The sequence below is a fragment of the Silene latifolia genome, chromosome 4 (genome assembly GCF_048544455.1).
Source record: "Silene latifolia isolate original U9 population chromosome 4, ASM4854445v1, whole genome shotgun sequence".
Lineage (NCBI taxonomy): Eukaryota > Viridiplantae > Streptophyta > Magnoliopsida > Caryophyllales > Caryophyllaceae > Silene > Silene latifolia.
In genome coordinates this window covers 55,875,961-55,883,138 of record NC_133529.1, presented here as the reverse complement: position 1 = coordinate 55,883,138, position 7,178 = coordinate 55,875,961, and the positions used below count along the sequence as shown (strand labels likewise).

The 7,178-nt window shown below is 39.8% G+C and overlaps 1 non-coding gene across 1 annotated transcript; it reads left to right on the top strand.

Annotated features, from left to right (window-relative positions):
- The first annotated feature begins 2,537 nt into the window (after positions 1–2,537).
- On the top strand, positions 2,538–2,644 carry LOC141654485 (small nucleolar RNA R71). Its single transcript, XR_012548044.1, has one exon. It is a non-coding gene; the product is annotated as a small nucleolar RNA R71 (small nucleolar RNA).
- The last annotated feature ends 4,534 nt before the right edge of the window (positions 2,645–7,178 follow it).

Sequence of the window (7,178 nt, the reverse complement as noted above, 5' to 3'; positions counted from 1 at the left end):
AAGAGAAAGTACCATCGGGTGTGAAAATGATCGATAGAATTCTATCCCCTTTTTTTTACCCGTATAAAGCAAAGGCCAGGAAATCACAGAACCACGCCCCCGATCGAGGCTGGCGACCCCGATCGGGGCTGGCAACCCCGATCGGGGTTGACCACTCCTTCGGGTTTTGACTCTTTTCCGCGTACGATTCAATTTCCTTTTCTTTTTTCGAAAACCACGTCCCCGAACGGGGTTCTTGCATGGAAAAGCGTGCCAAATTTACTTATAATTCTTCTCCCTTCATTTTCACCTAAAAATCACAAAAAGAAACATCGTCAAGTCGAGCATTTTATTTCTAATCTACGAAAAACAATAAATTGCAGAAAATAAATAAAAACAAATAAAAAGAAGCTTGGGTTGCCTCCCAAGAAGCGCTGGTTTAACGTCCCGCACGACGTAAGAAGCTATTTGATTCAAGTTTCATCTTGGAGCTTGCCACTAACCAAGCTCCATTTCATAGCTCCTTTTGCATTCCTCAACCACTTGAAATTCTTCAAGTAAAATTTCCCTTTCTTCTTCTTTCCACTCTTAGCAATAGCGCCCTTAGCATCATCACCTACAAAGCAAATAACACCCATAATGTCCTCCAACGGATCCGTTAGTGAGGATCCAAGCGTAGTAGAGGCATAAGAAGAGTCCACAGTGCTAAATAAATAACAAGACTCTTGTAACATTGGGTTTCTAATGGTGTTGTTTTTGCTAAAGGAAACCTGGTCATCACCCACTTCCAATGTCAACCTCCCATTATTCACATCAATTAGCGTACCCGTGGTGCGTAAAAATGGCCTACCCAATATAATTGGGGTTTGTGAGTCCTCGGCCATATCAAGGATGAGGAAGTCAACGGGTATGAAAAACTTACCAACTTTGACGGGTACATCTTCTAAGACACCTAAGCGTCGCTTTAAAGAACGGTCCGCCATTTGCAATGTTGTACTTGTGCATTTTAAAGCACCCATGTTAAGTTTTTCACAAAGAGAATAGGGCATGATACTTACACTAGCACCTAGGTCGCAAAGGGCCTTATCAATGGTATATGTGCCTATAGTGCAAGGAATAGAATAGCTACCGGGGTCCTTAAGTTTCGGGGGAGACTTATTTTGTAAGAGTGCACTACACTCTTCGGTGAAAGCAATGGTCTCAACCTCATTGAAGGATCGCTTCTTTGAGAGGATTTCCTTCATAAACTTTGCGTAGGAGGGGACTTGGGTAAGCAATTCTAAAAATGGGACGGTAACTTGTAAATTCGTACAAATTTCTAAAAACTTACCGAACTTACCTTCCTCCTTATGCTTTGCTAGACGATGGGGAAATGGTATTTGAACAACTTGTTTTGGAGGAGCATCTCCACATCTTTCTCATTCTCATTGGGAACACTCACCTTCTTTGAAACGGCATCACTCTCCTTAGCATTAGGAGAGACTTCTTCAACAATTACCTCATCACTTTTCTCGGGCATAGGGTGATCAACAATTTGGCATCAAGCTTGCTCTTCCTCTTAAGCATCAACAATCGATGAGGAAATGGCACACGATCCTTAACAAGAGGCTCTTCACTAGCCTTCTTTTTGTCATCTCCCCCAAGCTTGGCCTTTTTAACAACCACTTCTTCATCCAAAGTCATGGATGGCCCATCATAGCTTGTACCACTTCTCAAGGAAATAGAATTAACAGTTTCATGTGGTGGGTTACCTTGGGGAGGTAGTTGACCGTTCTTTCTTTGAGAGCTAGAAGCGGCTAGTTGAGCCACTTGTTGTTCCAACATCTTGACCGCGGCACTATGAGCTTGATCATTCTTTTGAATTTGAGCCAATAATTCCCTTTGGATTTGGACTATCATTCCATCGAGCTTACCAACTCCTTGATTGTTTTGTTGGGTATTTTGTGGTGGATTTTGTTGGTAATTGTTTTGTGGGGGCCTTTGTTGATTTTGATAACCCGGTGGAGGGATATACTTTTGTTGTTGAGGAACATAGGCATTTTGTTGTGGTGGGGGTTGTGGGTTAAGCACATTATTGCTAGTGTAAGACAAGTTCGGATGAAATTTTGTATTCGGGTTATAAGTGTTGGAAAATGTACCCGGTGGATATGAACTTTGTCTAAAAGCTTAAAACGCATTTACCTCTTCGATAGGAGCTCGGCAATAAGCGGCATAATGACCCGCACCTCCACAACCATCACAAACAACGATTTGGCTTGTTGAAGACATAGCATTGACTTGTTGAACGGAATCTCTAGCATCCCTTTCCGCCAATAGTTGTTGGAGCAAGGCAATTTGAGCTAGCAAAACGGAGTTGTTGGAGGATTCTTCTTTAGCTTTGGATGGCACAACTCGGGAATTGACATATTGGGCATCATGAACCGCCATAGATTCGATCGTGGCATGAGAAAGGTCGGTGTCAATTTTGATCAAACCGCCCATTGTTGGCGGAATCAAGAATCCTTCGGGACTCGACACAACATCCATTGTAGAATGTTATTGCTAGAAACCAATCATCTAGCCCATGATGTGGGCATTGTCTTTTAAGCTATTTGTACCTCTCCCAAGCCTCATATAGGCTCTCAAGAGCTTGTTGACGGAATCCGGTAATTTGGCTCCTCAAAGTTTGAGTTTTCTCCGGTGGAAAAAACTTTTGATAGAAGGCTAGAGCCAAAGTTTCCCAATTGGTGATTCCCATGGCGGTGCAGTCAAGGCTATTGATCCAAAGCTTGGCCTTGTCCTTCAAAGAGAAAGGGAAAAGTATTTCCCTTATTTGGGCTTGAGTGACGCCCGTTTGATGGATCATGGAGCAATAGTCACAAAAGTTTTGCACATGCAAATTGGGATCCTCCAAAGGACTTCCCCCAAATTGCTTCCTCTCCATAAGGCTAATGAAAGCCTGTTTGATCTCGAAGTCCGGCGCGGTGATTTGTGTGGTTGTGATTCAGGCCGGAAGCATGGCCGCGGTGGGTTTTGAGTGATCAGAAAGTTTCACCATCTTTTTGGTAGTAGATGGTGATGGTGGTGGAGATGATGAACTTGAAACCTCCTACTCTTCAAGAACCTCTATATCGTCTAAGTAAGACTTTCTAGCACTTTCGGCATATATGGGAGAAGTGGCTTCTTTCACTTCCTTCCAAAAACGTCGTCTTCTCCTAAAGGTTTTTTCGGGATCGGAATCCGGTGAAAGAAATTCTCCACTACGAGAGGACCTGGGCATAAGACAACAATTTCTAGAGAAGTGATAAGTAACGGTCTCAAGCAACAAGTGTTCCCCAAGACAAAGGAAAACAAGATAAAAATCGACAATTCAAAAAGCAATAAAACCTTTTCCCCGGCAACGGCGCCAAACTTTGATAGGCTTATCGCGTACCTATGCAAAGATAAATTCCTTAAACACAAGTAAATGTAGTAATAGGGGTCGAACCACAAGGAAACGGGAATTACATTGTGAATTGTTGTGGGTAGATTTTTATCAAGGTCGATATCGTTTGGGGTTTGGTTTGTTGGTTGATGATTAATAAAAATTATGATGTGAATTATATGATTAAAAGGGAGTCTAAGGGGTTCGGGTCACACATACAAAGGTAAACATATGATCATGATAAACTTGATACTAATAACATTGTCAATTGCTTAGGTTTAGAGACACCCACCTTACGGTATTAGTGTCAACCATAGACCGGGTCCTAGAGAAACTCTCGTCCATGACTAGGTCGTCCTACTATACATGCTTAGTTTAATTCAATTCCGTGCCTCTCGACTTATAGAACGAATGAACAAACTTAATCAATTGAATAAGGCCTTAAACAAAGATTAAACGTTATGGCACAAGCATGTGATAGAAGCAATTTGAACAATATTATTATTAACCTATTTTATCATGTTATATACTTGATTTTGCATGGCTTCCCTAGCCCTTAGACTAAGAGATTTAGCTACTCATGTTAAGGTGTAAATTGTAAACTATATAAGGAGAAATGATAAACATGATTGAGTGATTTATATGAACTAAATGTTTTAACATGTAAAAGAAATTAAACTAAAGTAATCTAATTAGAGTGCTTAATTATAAACTAATATAAACTAAATAGATATGTAAAAATGTAAACTATATAGAAATACCTTAAGGAGATGAACTTGAATGGAAGAACAATATATATAACTAAATGCTTGAAAATGTATTAAGAACCAAATGTTTAAGAACTACAAGCTTAATTAATTTGTAAACTAATATGAAAACTATTGAGAGAAATTGTAATGCTTAAGGCTATGGAGAATAAAATGAGACGTGAAAATGAGATGCCTAAAGCCTTGGAATACCTCTCCTATTTATAGGAGAGGAAAAGAAAACGTAAGAAATCATGAGGCATGCGGCCCCGATCGGGGTTGGGTGGCCCCGATCGGGGTCGTATGTTTCCGGGTATTTTCCACTTAATTCCCCACTTAATTGTTGAGGAATCCAAAGAGCGTGATTAATGACCCTTAATGCACCCGGGTAAATGCTTCATCTATCATATTTAGAGCTCCCAAAAAGTATCCTAAGCATGTTGGAATCTTATGTTTTTCCACCTTGACTTGGACTTGAACATTGGGCTTTGACTTTTGCATTAGGCTTCAATTGTAATTCCCACTTCAATTCAACAAATTTTCATGCAAACACCCATTCAAACACTTCCATGCTAGTCCAATATTAGGTCTTGTTTAGCTTAGTGGACTTAGTGTACAAAATGATAGGAAAAAGCCTCTAAATGCTTAGATTCCTACAAAAACATGTTAAGACAAGCAAATACACTAGAACAACAAATATTAGCTTATGACACTATGATGAGTGCTAAATAACAAATAAAATGGAGCTAATATAGGGGATGAAAGTATATAAAATATGCACTTATCAGCCTCACAAATCGGTAACGGCCCATGACGTGCTTTGGCAAACCAAGGTTCCGTGGGAGAAGTGCCGCCGCCTCGAAACCAACACACGGGTGCGCGCGGCGCCGGTGGCTCATGTCCACAATTAACAATAGATAATTAAATTCCATACACATGGCACTACTCCTTTAACAACCTGCTCATATCCATTGTACCCCTCTCTTAACAACGTACCGCCACTTTGTAATAGTACCCTTCCCTCGACAACGTACATATTACCGATCATCCCAGAGTAAAACTCCCTTAACAACGTACATCTCACCACAACACCTCCCATCACAATTCCACATTCATAATCAACAGTAATAATTAATCTCATCTCGTCATAATTACACATCCACAATAATAATTATAACAACTTAGCATAATATAATTTCTCCCCTTCCAAACAATTAAAACAATATCAATATGTAAACAATTCACCTTAATATATCATTCTCCATATCATACAATAACATACACAAACCACATATGAGAGTTGATTAGGATTTATCCCTACCTGGCAAGCAATAAATCCAATTAATGCAGCTTAAATCCGATTTAAAGAATTCCTTTAACGTAACCGTCACCTAACAACATAATAATAAAAAATATAAATTACTAACTATTAATTATGTACCACAATTGAATTAATTATAAATTAATTACGTCGATTATTTTCCCATGTAAATTAAAATAAAAAACCCGTTTAAAAATTAAATCCAAACACCTAATTTCAAACCCATCACAACCAACCCTTTTAATCCCCATATACACGATTTAAAACCGTGTCCAACACCCCTCCTTAAACCCGCCAAAACCCGTCACCACTAGCCACCACGACACCACTCAACCCACCCACCACTACCCTACACCACGACGCACCCAACCAGTCCCTAACCACCACCCTAACCGCCCCCTACAACCCATACAACCACCCCTATTCTCCCTCACACCCGACATCAACTAACAACACAAACACATATTCTCCCTTAGCCACCCTCACGACAACGAGTGGCCACCACCGGGGTCTCCCTTGACCCACGGTGGTTCCACCAGCTACCACGACAGCCCAGGTCAACCACGACCAAGGTATAAACAAACCACGACTAAAACCAATTACAAACACCACAAAACAACCACAATCTCGACACCACCGCACTAACCACCACCTTCAGCCACCGCGTTACCACCTCTAGGACCGCCCATTGCCGACAAGACCAACCACCCAGGTCCTACGCCATATCGATAAAAATACCATGTTTAAATTCTGTCTTAAAACCCTACGGCAACCACCCTTTAGAGGCCCAATACACCACCCACGGTGGTCAACGACAGTCAAATACAGTCTTACTTGAATCACGGTGGACAAAGGCAGCTACTAAGGTCAACGGCGTGTGTCATAGTGGTCTATGCGGTGCTCATACGATAACTTAATTGAATAGCACGATATAAAATACGACGATATTACGTTAATTAATTTAGCGAGGTTAAAGCTCCTTCCGTCTCCTAGATCTCCTTTTTCTATCTTTAATGATTTACTTTTCAGATTTCTTTGTATTTATAGGCTAGGTTTGGGATGTATAAGTCACCAATTAGGAAAATATTACCTTATTACTATTACTATTAGGAAATACAACTATTATTAATAGTGTTATTTCATGACAATAATCCAAACTATGCCCCCGCTTCTCATATTAATCCATACTATTGTTTAACTCGGAAAAATCTGAATTATGGCATCATTTTACTTATACTGAACTAGTCCAATTTTGACTGGTAACAACAGGTAATGTAAAGGGTCATTTTGCTCTGGGTCCTTGTTTTTATTTTCTCTCCCTCGTGTTCTATTATTTGCTCCCGAAGAGGCATTCTCTTTCCATGTTTTCTTCTTCTTCCTTCTTACGGTTCATTGTCCCTCAATTTCTCTATTTTTCTTCTTGTTTTTCCCAAATATATTCTCTAATTTTATTCGTCGTCCTTGATTTTATTTTGTCCTTCTATTCCTTCTTCTCAAGGCAACAATGCCTGCAATTCTAATTAACCCATTAAATTCTTCTTCTTCTTCTTCTATTAATAATAAAATGTTTATACACAAATTTCTACTTATTTCATCATCAGTTCTATGCTTACATTATTGTGCCTCCATTGATGAGCAAGGTCAAGCTCTTCTTCAATGGAAATAAACCTTAAAGACATCATCTTTAGATGTTTTCAAGACATGGGTAATTTCTGATAATAACCCATGT